The sequence below is a fragment of the Leucoraja erinacea genome, chromosome 1 (assembly GCF_028641065.1).
Source record: "Leucoraja erinacea ecotype New England chromosome 1, Leri_hhj_1, whole genome shotgun sequence".
Taxonomy (NCBI): domain Eukaryota; kingdom Metazoa; phylum Chordata; class Chondrichthyes; order Rajiformes; family Rajidae; genus Leucoraja; species Leucoraja erinaceus.
Genome location: NC_073377.1, coordinates 84,755,269 through 84,768,410, shown reverse-complemented (window position 1 = coordinate 84,768,410; position 13,142 = coordinate 84,755,269). Strand labels below are relative to the sequence as shown.

General features: G+C 41.6%; 1 protein-coding gene across 1 annotated transcript in view; it reads right to left on the bottom strand.

Moving 5' to 3' along the window:
• ppargc1a (peroxisome proliferator-activated receptor gamma, coactivator 1 alpha) overlaps positions 1 to 13,142 on the bottom strand; it is a 569,866-nt gene that overhangs the window by 121,145 nt on the left and 435,579 nt on the right. The gene's annotated exons all lie outside the window — the stretch shown is intronic.

The window sequence follows — 13,142 nt, the reverse complement described above, 5'->3', positions numbered from 1 at the left end:
CCTCCATAACTCCTCTCCCTTCCCTGCTTCTCTCCTCTCCCTCTATCCCACTCCTCCTCCACAATCCCTCACCTCCCCAGGATCGCGAGGTTGCCGCTCCTCTCCCTTCTTGTGTGCCCCGGAGGAGCTCCAGCCATCGTCAGCCTTATAGCCAGGCCTCGGATCCTCGGCTCAGCCCGGAAGCACCAGCAGCTACGGCCGCGCTGGCGTGTGGGTGGCGGGGTGGGGAGAGCTCGGAGAAAAGACGGGGAAGAGCCATGGGGGAGATGGGGGGTATCACGGGGGAGGGGGCAGACCGTCCCGGGGAGTGACTGGAGAAGAGACCAATCCGCGCAGCACCACTGGCAGGAGAGGAGATCGATCTGCCTACGAGCGGTTTTTACGATTTTTAAACCTTGCTAACTTTTACAATATACTACCGATCAGAATGAAACTTGTTGCACTTGCAGCACAGGAGAACGGCGAGTGAGCTGACGAAAAACTGTAGCACTATCGCATACCGTTTTTGCGCAAATAGAAAAACCGCGCAAACCGGAAGAGCACAAGATCAGAGTTTAAGTTATGTATAGATTACTTAAATAAAAATTTGATGAACTTTGGCTTTCAAGGCTTCAAACTGGCTGCTGAGACATGCAATATGTAAATTAACTTTCTCACCCAGGATGAATATGATAGGCCGAGTGGGCCCATTCAGGGCAGTAAACGTAAAGATTTGCATGATATTGTGACTCCAACCAAGAAGTTTATATATTTTGCATTCTCATCCAAAAGTGCAAGATAATTCTTCTCATTATTTTTATATGTAATTCTGTAAAATCACATTGAGGGTTTGATCATGATATTCACCAACTACTACCCATTCTGCATATTAATGTTTAATGAATGTTTTCTTTTCTCACACACAATGATTACCTAGATCCTCCAGCTCCCGTTATAAACATCCACTACACATCAACTCATCAAAGAGTAATTGTACCTGGGAGTCAATGCTGACAGTACACTTGCTCAAAAGTGAAATTCACTTTGTCAGAGAGTCGATCACCTTTGTTTAAATGGTCTAATTTCAACCGAGACCAACATATACAAGCCTAAGCTTTCCAGTGCTATCCAATTACTCTCACTGGAGATAGAGGCATGAAGACCTTTCGGTACATTTCAAAGTGGCATTATTTAAGCCTCAGTACAAGTTGTTGATCTTTCAAATATGATTGCAGCTGAATATTAATAATTGCTCAAGGAAAATAGAAGACTTATGTTTATTCTGTTGTCATGTTTGTCCCCTCTATTGATACAATATTGTACTCATCATTTTTACATTATTTTTTTTTAAATAATACCTGCATAAAAGTGGCACACAGGAATGCAGTTCTAACACATAAACATTTGATCATGAGATTCAGCGATCACAAGTTTAACTCATTTATTTGTGTATGGTGTATGGCCATATTAATATTCACTTTTTACAGAGACTATGTTCATGCTAAATTGGCCAAATCAGAGAACAGTAGTTGGAAAGGTTATAAAAGAAGGTTGATTTTAATCTTCTGTGATATGATAGGCACCAAGTGTTTAATTATCTGTTGAGTTGCAAATAGAACTCAACATTTATCAGCACTTCTTGACGTAGAATTGAAGGAAGATTGTTGGTGAAGCAGCTGAAGATATCTGAGCTGTTGGGAGTCAACCTGAGAAACCCCTGATATAAATGGTGTTAAATGTTTTTTTTTCCAACAATCATAATTCCCACTTATCTGAGTGTACTTGGACGGTGCATTTGGTCAAATGCCGTATTCCATTAAAGGCTGTCGTTCTTATACCACCTTTGAAAATCACCTCACTTTTGACCATGTTTGGAGGAAGTCTGAAATGAGGTTTGGAATTGAGTGGTCCCTTTGGAATTTCAACTCGAGATCGGTGGACAGATTATTGGGAGAAATTGATGCTCAAGGAGAGTCCATGTTGCCTTTAATGACTTTCATAAATATTCAAAGTGGCATTTTTTCTTAAGATAGACATATAGGAATATGTCATGCAGACATGCAGGGAATGGAGAAATGTGGATCACATACAGACAGAGGGATTTGTTTACATTCTGTTTGGCATGGACATGCTGGGCTGAAAGGCCTATTATTGTGCTGCACTGTTCTATATTCCATATTGTTTTATGTGGTAGCCAGTAGCCAGACTGAATTTGCTATGTTCCTTTGAGAAACTGGAACCATAGATTCTAAGAACTTGGTGGGACCTCGAAATATGCACTGCTTTCTAAGTAGGAAAACATCCAAAATCATTTAGAGGTGCATTTTCAACCATACTGTTTTGTTAAATATCTGACTTTTGCCTTCCCAATATTTGGGACATTCCTGTGGGACATTACCTCTGCAAATTGGACTGACCAGTAAACCAACCAAGAAGAAGTCTGACAACTTTAGAAAGTGGAAAGGTCATGACATGTGTTGGTGAATATGAACTAGTTGTCATCAATGTACATGTCGAAACTGACTGTGATTTCAAATGATACATCTAAGAGGTAGCAGGTGAATAAAAAAGAGGATGAAGCTGAGGCCAAATTCTTAGGGCAACATTAAAACTAACAGTGCATGGGAAGGACGAGATTCCCTGGCTACACATGTACAGGTAAGAGTGGATTGAGGGAAAGATAGACACAAAATGCTGGAGTAACTCAGCAGGACAGACAGCATCTCTGGAGAGAAGGAATGGTTGACGTTTCGGGTCGAGAAGGGTCTGAAGAAGGGTCTCGACCTGAAGCTCCTTCTCTCCAGAGATACTGCCTGTCCCGCTGAATTATTCCAGTATTTTGTGTCTATCTTTGGTTTAATCCAGCATCTGCATTTCCTTCATACACAGTGGATTGAGGGAAATGTGTTTCCTCAGGGCTAGACAACAGAAGAGCAGCAATGCTGGAGAATGGAGTGGTCAGTCATGTTCAAGGCTGTCGAGAGGTCAATTAGGAGCTGGAGAGTTTCTCAGGTAGGGCTGTGATAATGGTGAGTGTGAGTTGAACCAGTATGATATGGGGCATCAATCTGCCCCTTTACTTGTTTTGGTAGAATATTTTGTGAATGTTTGGTGTAAGGTGTTGCAAGAGGGAAAACACATTTTCAATGTTTAATTACTTTGTTTGTTTACATGCATATTGTTTTTGGACTTTAGACTGGAGATACAGCAAGGGCCCTTCGGCCCTTTTACATTTACCTGATGTCAATTAAACTACAAACTTCCAGTTCTTTGGAATGTGGTAGGAAACCGGATCACCTGGAGAAAACCCAAGGGGTCATAGGGAAATTGTAAAAACTACGTACAGACAGCACCTGTAGTCAGGATTGAACCTGGGTCCCTTGCACTGTAAGGCAGCAACTCTACTGTTGTTCCAATGTGTCACCATCTTTTTTGTGGTGCTCTTGCCCCTGTGCCATTCTAATGCTATCATTTTATTTTGTTCGTCTGTTGTAAAAATTCCTTTCAAAAAATAAAATCTACCAAAGGTGAACATATAAATGAACTGAAGCTAATTTCTTTTATGTCAGTTTGCAGATTGCATGATAAGGCTGTTTAACTTTCAAAATTATACTCAGGACAAAGGTCGGTATCACAGTCTTGAAAATAATGAACCTTGAAGGAATACTAAACAGGCAAAAGTTGTTAATGCAGTCAATTATTACTAAAGTTGCCAAACTTTTTCTGTATTCTATTCTATCATAAATACTGGCCACCTATTCTCCATTCCACCTTATTATTTCGAAACAAATTAATGTTGGATTATTATATCCTCCATTTACCTTTTATGCTGACAAGTATATATAACATGATTATTCTCTGGTATATTTTTTCAAATGTACACAGTGATTCTGTAATCATTTTGCACAAACCTGTGGTGATAAAGCATACCAGCATAAAGGGAAAGGGAGGAACTTTATATACAGTTCCAAATCTGTGGTATCCTTAAGGGGCTGTCCCACTGTGGCGACCTAATTGGCGAGTTTAGAAGAGTTTACGAGAGTTTGAAAAAGTGTCATGTTGAAGACCTCCAAGTATCACTGTACATAAGCATTTAGATATATATTAGATAAGCATCTGAGATAGAGTACAAGTGTACAGCACTAGTACAGTCAGACAGTATACAGAGTCGCCAGTTTAGTGCCATTTTCAAGTTCCAGTTGTAAGTGCAGGAATCTTGATCAGACTATGAAGGTCTGTTGTCCTGGTGGTGTTGCAGGATCGGCCTGGCCAAGCATAGCTGTGATGTCCTCCACCGCTGCTCCATCACAGTAGGATGCATCCGGTCCAGGGGCTTGGCCTCTTGGAGCAACAGCCGAGCCACAGGTGGCTGCATTGCCTTCAGCGGCCCACTCCCCCATCAAGGCCGTGCACTCCCTCCTGCAGCCGGTCTGTTTATCGGCCCTCTAGGTAGGTTCCCGTGGGTCCTCAATCGGCAGCGGGCAAGTCGGGTCTTCTGGGCGGGTTCCGTTCCTTGGTGCGAGTCCTCTGTCTATGCCGGGCAAGTCTCCAGGGGGTGACTGGACCTTCCGGGAGGGTCCCCGGTCTATGCGGTGTGGCTCACCCCGGGGTACTCCAGGCGTGTGCACAGCTCATCTCCTCACTCTGCTGCCGCACGGGCCCAGTCCCAGTCAGCTCCATGCCGGCAGCTAGGCCCCGTCCAGTACGGCTGTGCAGTGCTCACCTAGAGCTCCCTTCTGTTCTGGAACAGTGCTTGCCGGAAGCTTCCTTAAGTCCCACAGGTAAAAAAACATGAAACCAGCCCACTAAGCAAATAATAGAGACCAGGCATGATCATTCACCACCACATTTTCTCTCTTTACCACCTCCATCTTCTCCTCCATTCATCCTCTCCTTCACCGACATCCTCTCACTCATTATGTCCTTGCATAATGTTTTCCTTCTTCCCTCTCTCCTCCTCTGTCTAATCTCTGGACCTTCCCCTTTCTCGTGCTTTATCTCTCTCACATTCCTCTATTGCACTCTGCCCTTTCCTCCCAGAATGATTCACAAACATAATCTCCAATTTTCAGAGTAATGGAAATGGTTTTGAGGAATATGGGCCAAACGCAGGCAGATGGGATCTGTGACAATGGGGCATCTTGGTCAGCATGGACAAGTTGGGCCAAAGGGCCTGTTTCCATGCTATATGACACTATGATTCTGTGAACATAGAAATAATGCAAATGTATTAAAGTATATAGACATCAATCATGTGGGCATGGGATTTCATGTTCATTTTTTTTTTTGCACTGCTTTGGATTGCACTACAATCTTTGCACCATTCTGCTGTTTTGCATTCATTGTTATGTTTATTGTTGTATCTATCATTACCATGTATACTGTTTACTCTATGAGCTTCATGCGAACAAGAAATTTCACTGCACCCTGGTGTATGTGACAATAAACTAATCTGATCTGATCTGATCAGTTGTCAGACAAGAATAAAGAATTCACCTTGCTTCAGCTTCAGGTGTTCAATTGTTACTATGGTAGTGAGAATGTAACAGCATTCCCTTCTTTGTTCACAAACCAACCCCAAACATGGAACAATAGTTTTGAAACACCAGCGAAGTTGAAACTTTGCTTCTTGATTTGCACATTTACATTGATTAAAGAGCAATAGCTTTCTCAGCTTAAGGATATCGAAGTAGCTGATGTCCATCAGTTCAGCATAAAAGGAAGCTGGCAAGAACTTTATGACCACATTAACAAGGCATCTGCTGGTGGGTTTTGTCTTGTGATTAATGATCCATTAAACATACCCTAAACTCTGATACACATATAGAGACCATGAGAGATAGGTTACTTGAAGGTTGTAAGTTTTATTTTAAAGACCTTGGCTAACTTTCTGTTGTTTACTTCCTTAAAAACACACAATGGCATGAATGACATTGAAATGCAACATTGCTACTTGGTGTGAATTGTGTTAGTAAAATTAAACTGATACAAGCCTCTTTACCTTCACAAATATTTTTAGCAAATGCATACTATAAATGAGCATAGACTGTATTTAACTTCTTACTATTCTAGGGCAATCCAAAATGGAATTCAAAGTGAGGCAGGTTCCCATGACTTTATTGCACGACAGCAGTAATATTATATCTGTCAGCCAGTCGTCATAACAAGGCTAACTATCGACGCCACAGGACCTCAACATTACCCTTGGCTTTTGCCAGTTCTCCCAGCTGTCCGTCCAAATATTACACTGCATGATTTATATTGCAGTCAACCAGGGCTGGATATTCTGCTCCGGATTATGTTCACAACTATTTTGTTTTGGATTTGTTTTATGAATCCCTCATAATGCCTGTTAGATAAGAGCCTTTTCGTAGTGCAACGTTCATTGGCAGTTGTAGTTACTGTCAGTTTGGCTGGAACAGGTTAATTGGGGTTAACTCAGGCATTAATTTACACAGGCACAGCAGCGAAAATAAAGACAGTTTGTTTTGCCACCAAGCCACTAACTATATTCTTGTAACATCTCTCTCCTCACTTAGCTAGTGGAATTCAATAGTTTAGAATCCAGGTAAAGAAAACAGGACACGGTTGTGAATGTGACGTGAAACATGGCCCCCTTAAGATGCCATTTTTTTTCTGCTGGCAATATTAATACCTTTTGTTTTGGAGATCCATATGCTAGCAGAATATTTAGATATATAAAACAGAGACCTGCCATTAACCAATGGAAATTTTGAATGTTTACGAGTGGCAGTAATCTTCAGCTACTTACAGAGTTTTATTTTATTGATGTAGCTTTAATTCCACAAATTTTTAATTGGAAATTATTTTTTTATAAAAACATTCTCTTCTGTTTTTCTGAAGCTTTAACCAGTTCCATATATATGTTATAAGGTCAAATGGTACAGAAAGAGGCCCTAGGCCTACCAAGTCCCAACCAACTATTTTTTCTCCCCATGCTCTCATTAACTCCCCCCAGATTCAGTACACACCTACATACTCAGGGCAATTTACAGTGGCCAATTAACCTACCAAACCACATGTCCTTGGGATGTAGAGATACATAGAACATAGAAAATAGCACAGAAATGGGCCCTTCGGCCCACCATATCGGTGCAGAACATGATGTTGTTAAATTAGTCTCCACTGCCTGCACATGGTAAATATCCTTACATTCCTTGCAAATTTATGCGCCTATCTAAAAGCCTCTTAATTGCCACTATCACATCGGCCACACAATATTCATTGCAGTCTAACCAAAGTTTTATAAAACTGTAACATAATCTCCTGATTCTTGTACTTAAATTCCTTACTGATAAATCAGAAAGCATTTGATAAGGTCCCACATAGGAGATTAGTGGGCAAAATGAGGGCACATGGTATTGGGGGTAGAGTGCTGACATGGATAGAGAAGTGGTTGGCAGACAGGAAACAAAGAGTAGGGATTAGCAGGTCTCTTTCAGAATGGCAGGTAGACGAGTGGGCTCGGTGCTGAGACCACAGCTATTTACAATATACATCAATGATTTCTATGAAGGGATTCAAAATAACATTAGCAAATTTGCAGATGACACAAAGTTGCGTGGCAGTGTGAACTGAGAGGAGGATACAGGGTGATTTGGACAGGTTGGGGGCGTGGGCAGATGCATGGCAGATTAAGTTTAATGCGGATAAATGTGAGGTTATCCACCTTGATAGCAAAAACAGGAAGGATGATTACTATCTAAATGGCGTCAAGTTGGGAAAGGGGGAAGTACAACGGGATCTGGGGTCCTTGTACAACAGTCTATGTAAGCATGCAGGTACAGCAGCCAGTGAAGAAAGCGAATGGCATGTTGGCCTTCATAACAAGAGGAATCGAATATAGGAGAAAAGAGGTCCTTCTGCAGTTGTACTTCTGCAGAGGTCCTTTCTGCACAGCCCTAGTGAGACCACACCTGGAGTATTGTGTGCAGTTTTGGTCCCCTAATTTGAGGAAGGACATTCTTGCTATTGAGGGAGTGCAGCATAGGTTTACAAGGTTAATTCCCGGGATGGTGGGACTGTCATATGCTGAGAGAATGGTGCAGTTGGGCTTGTATACTCTGGAGTTTAGATGGATCAGAGGGGATCTCATTGAAACATATAAGATTGTTAAGGGCTTGGACACGCTAGAGGCAGGAAACATGTTCCCGATGTTGGGGGAGTCCAGAGCCAGGGGCCACAGTTTAAGAATAAGGAGTAAGCCATTTAGAACGGAGATAAGGAAACACTTTTTCTCACAGAGAGTGGTGAGTCTATGGAATTTTCAGCCTCAGAGGGTGGTGGAGGCAGGTTCTCTGGATGCTTTCAAGAGAGAGTTAGATAGGGCTCTTACAAATAGCGGAATCAGGGGATATGGGGAGAAGGCAGGAACGGGGTACTGATTGGGGATGATCAGCCATGATCGTATTGAATGGCGATGCGGGCTCAAAGGACCGAATGGCCTTCTCCTGCACCTATTGCCTATTGTCTATTTTCTATTGTCTATCAGTAAGTTGCTTGGTACCAATGAACTGGTACCAAGGTACCAAGGAACTGATTGGGGACAGGGTAGGATGGGGACCCACAGTCGCGCTTACATCAATGGGTCGATGGTGGAAAGGGTCAAGAACTCTCTCGAACTTCTACAGGTGCACAGTAGAGAGCATGCTGACCGGTTGCATCATGGCTTGTTACAGCAACTTGAGCGTCCAGGAGCAGAAAAGGCTGCAAAACGTTGCAAACACTGCCCAGTCCATCATTGGCTCTGACCTCCCCACCATTGAGGGGATATATCGCAGTCGCCGACTCAAAAAGGCTGCCAGCATCATCAAGGACCCACACCATCTTGGCCATCAAAGCTGTTTAGGGTCTTGTCATTAACTGTATTCTTCCCCCTTACATCCTTACATTCAACCTCCCAAAGTGCAACAGCTCACACATTTGGTGTGCCAAACAGGGGGGAAACCCAAATAACAAACTTAAGTGTACAATTTACTGCAACTAGCTTTGTTGTTGTGGTAAATTCCTGAAACAACCATTAAGTGTATGAATAAACAGAATGATGTTTCCATATATAGTAACAGCAGAAGTGCAAATTATTTATGTTTTCTAAATCACATTACATCTTAATAAACATTGTTAATGGCATTCTTTATGGAAGGTGAGAAAATAATGTGAATAATAAACTGAATGGGATATCACAAATAGAGTAAGAATTTAAAAGTTAATTGCAGTGTTTATCTCCGTTGTATGGTCTTCTCCAACTGCGTGAAACAATAGTGCATTTGGCCATCATTTCAGAATAAAGAGGCAATGACAGACAGCCCCACTACTGTGTCTTTAATGTTAAAATAAATCATCTGTTACACACTCTACAAGCAAACCTCTGAGGAACTAAGTCAGCTTTTCTGTGATCCAATTGTTACGGTACAACTCATTTTTTCAATGCAAATCAGAAAGGAATCTTTCCTCTCAAATCACAAGATTGGCTGTTTACATCCAACTGTTCCAGAGGACTTTAATTAAAAGCATGTCGACTGAAACTAAAAATAGACTCCAAGTAAATCAAAAAGATATAGGCAATTACAAGGAAATAGCCTGTAGATTCAAGAAACTCAAGAAAATAAATGTTGTTGTGAATGCAGTGCTTGCAGAATGATAGTTTTAGATTTCTCACTTAAAATGTGTAGTCCTGATATAGTTTTTCCCAGCTGTAACTGCCCATGTAACTAAATAGATAATAGACAATAGACAATAGGTGTAGGCCTTTCGGCCCTTCGAGTCAGCACCGCCATTCAATGTGATCATGGCTGATCATCCACAATCAGTACCCCGTTCCTGCGTTTTCCCCATATTCCCTGACATTTTAAGAGCCCTATCAAGCTCTCTCTTGAAAGTATCCAGAGAACCGGCCACCACCGTCCAATGAGGCAGAGAATTCCACAGACTCACAACTCTCTGCGTGAAAAAGTGTTTCCTCATCTCCGTTCTAAATGACCTACCCTTTATTCTTAAACTGTGGCCCCTGGTTCTGGGCTCCTCCAACATCAGGAACATGTTTCCTGCCTCTAGCGTGTCCAAATCTTTAATAACCTATATGTTTCAATATGATGCCCTCTCATCCTTATTACCTTGCAACATTCTGTATGTCTGATAGATATTGTGAAATGGAACTCAGAAATTATGGGAGGATTACATAAAACTACAATTCAAAGGTAATGAACATACAGAGTATTCTTATTTCCATCATGAACATACAATAGTGATAGAGGACACCAGGTCCTACTACAGTAAACTCACGAGCTACTACGGTATGACTACGTGTTAAAAAGTATCAAATTTTTATATCCTGAGTATATTTTACTCATGGACATTTTTCAACATATTGAAAAATCTTCATGAGTTACCACGTTTCCCGAGTACCTGCCATTAGCGCTAAGAAAAAATGGCATGTTGGCCTTTATAACAAGAGGAATTGAATATAGGAGCAAAGAGTTCTGTAGTTGCACAGAGTTCTAGTGAGACCGCACCTGGAGTATTGTGTGCAGTTTTGGTCCCCTAATTAGAGGAGGGACATTCTTGCTATTGAGGGAGTGCAGCGTAGGTTTACAAGGTTAATTCCCGGGATGGCGGGACTGTCATATGCTGAGAGAATGGAGCAGTTGGGCTTGTACACTCTGGAGTTTAGATGGATGAGAGGGGATCTCAATGAAACATATAAGAATGTTAAGGGCTTGGACACACTAGAGGCAGGAAACATGTTCCCGATGTTGGGGGAGTCCAGAACCAGGGGCCACAGTTTAAGAATAAGGAGTAAGCCATTTAGAACGGAGACAAGGAAACACTTTTTCTCACAGAGAGTGGTGAGTCTGCGGAATTCTCTGCCTTAGAGGGTGGTGGAGGCAGGTTCTCTGGATGCTTTCAAGAGAGAGCTAGGTAGGGCTCTTAAAAATAGCGGAGTCAGGTAATATGGGGTTGCTTATTGGTTACAATCTGAGGAGTATGATGATGCTACTGGTTATGGTATGCCAATGTACCAACTAGCAACTGATTTCTCCATAAAGACCTGGTCTATTGCTAGAAATTATAATTTATTTACATATCTGTTATGGACATCAGCATATAATACAATAATATTAAAGTTCTGATCTTGAAAATATCACATTTTTGAATTTTCAAGGCAGTCACAACGGTCAATTTTGTAATTAGCTACAATTAGGTAATTAACTAATTATATGCTTTCAGGTCATCCATGAAAGATGTTTTATATTTGTTTCAGAATGCTTCAATCTATAATAACTGAAAATTTCATTCAGTTCTCTTAATTTTTAAGAAAGTTATGGGCTTTTGACTGTCCTCGATCACAGCTTTTGTGTTAAGTCAATGGAAAAGCAATAGGGAACAAGATGCCAATTTCCGAGTATGAAAATGGCCATAACTTTTTTAATACTGAAGATATGAAAGTGAATTAGGTGTCAAATTAAACTTCTTTTTCTGCTTTATCTGATGAGATAAATTGCAGACTTGATTTTTTAAATCTCAAAATTTTGTAACATTGCTAGAAAATGTACCTGCATCTTGGAGGTCGAAGGTTGGGTTGTTAGCCAAGAAAGATAGACTTTGTTATCTCTCAGTACAGCAACATTAAGAACGATGTTGCTATACTGAGGGAGAGCCTAGTCTATCCCTTATTGCTAGCAGCTCAGGGGAAGTGGCTGTAAAATGGGAAGCGGCTGTAAAAAGACAATGCTGCTGGAGGGGGGGGGGGGGGGGGGAGTTCCTTGCACAGCGTGTAGTCTATCCAGGGGTAAAGTTGCTGGGAGGGCAGGAGCGTTGAGAAAGAGGGGGTCGGCCGGGGATCATCCAGCTCAAGAACGGGTCAGCGGGCGATGGTTAACAGGACAGCGGGCGGTGGAGCTTACTCCATATGTCAGTGCGAGTAACCTCAATTGATCCCTTGTTCGCGCTGACACAGGAGTAAGCTCCACCGCCCGCTGTGATGTTATCCATCACCCGCTGACCCACTCCGCTCTATGATCTTTGCTCTTGAGCTGGTCTCCTCACTGTTCAGACGGAGAGTACTGACAAAGGTGAGCGGGCTGGCAGAAGTCGCTGAGATGGCAGTCGGTTCCACTGTCCGGTGATGGAGGCTGCTCGTAGTTGGGCTGCTTCCCTCCCCGGCCACACTTACCACAGATGTAGAAGCCAGAGGCTCCATCGGTGTCCCTGGGCTCCCAAATCTATATGTTGCCCACATTAATTAAATATATATATCATAAACACACCACATATTACAGTTCAATGAATATGTAGTATCTTTTTTCAATTAACTCACATTGCCACTAATGTTTCAAATTAAACATTTTGACTATGTAATCAAACATGCGAGCTGATGTGAAGCCTAAGAAACACCATTAATCAGAGATCTAATCAAAATGGAGATGGTGTAAACTGTAATAAATATACACAAATTACTTTCTAAAATACAAACAATTCTACTTATTTCCTGATTTTTGTTTGCTTGTTTAACTCAGTAAAAGGCCACTAATTATTCTAATCACAGAAATGATCTGCTTGTGTTCATGATATAAAGTTAACGTTGATTAATTTGACTAAAAATCTGAGCTTTGAACATTCAATGTATTATGTCTGAAGAAGGGTTTCGGCCCGAAACGTTGCCTATTTCCTTCGCTCTATAGATGCTTCCACATGTTCTCAAACAATCTTTGAGCCATTGAGAGATACAGCACAGAAACAGGTCATTCAGCCCATCGAGACCAATCATTTTACACGCCCATTTGTGATTTGCTCTAAGCAAGTTGAACGTATTGAATATCTCTAGAATTTTGTGGTTTTATTTAAAATTTCCACCACATGCTGCATTCGACTTCCCCCTCTAATTTCCCTGCTATCTATCTGCCTGGGGGTATGATTGCTTTTCAAGACAGGAATTTCCAGGGAGGAGTGATAATGATGAGGTCTCGCAACAGAAAGAGAACTGGGTTTGATTCTGTTTTGCTCTTTGTAGCTTCAGTCTAAATAAGTGAATTCCTTGAACATATTCAGGAGCAGAATGTTGGCTTTCTACTATGTGGCCTTTCTTTCCATGTAGTTCAGCAGTAAATATATAATGGTAGAGATTTAGTGGCAAGATATTTCTG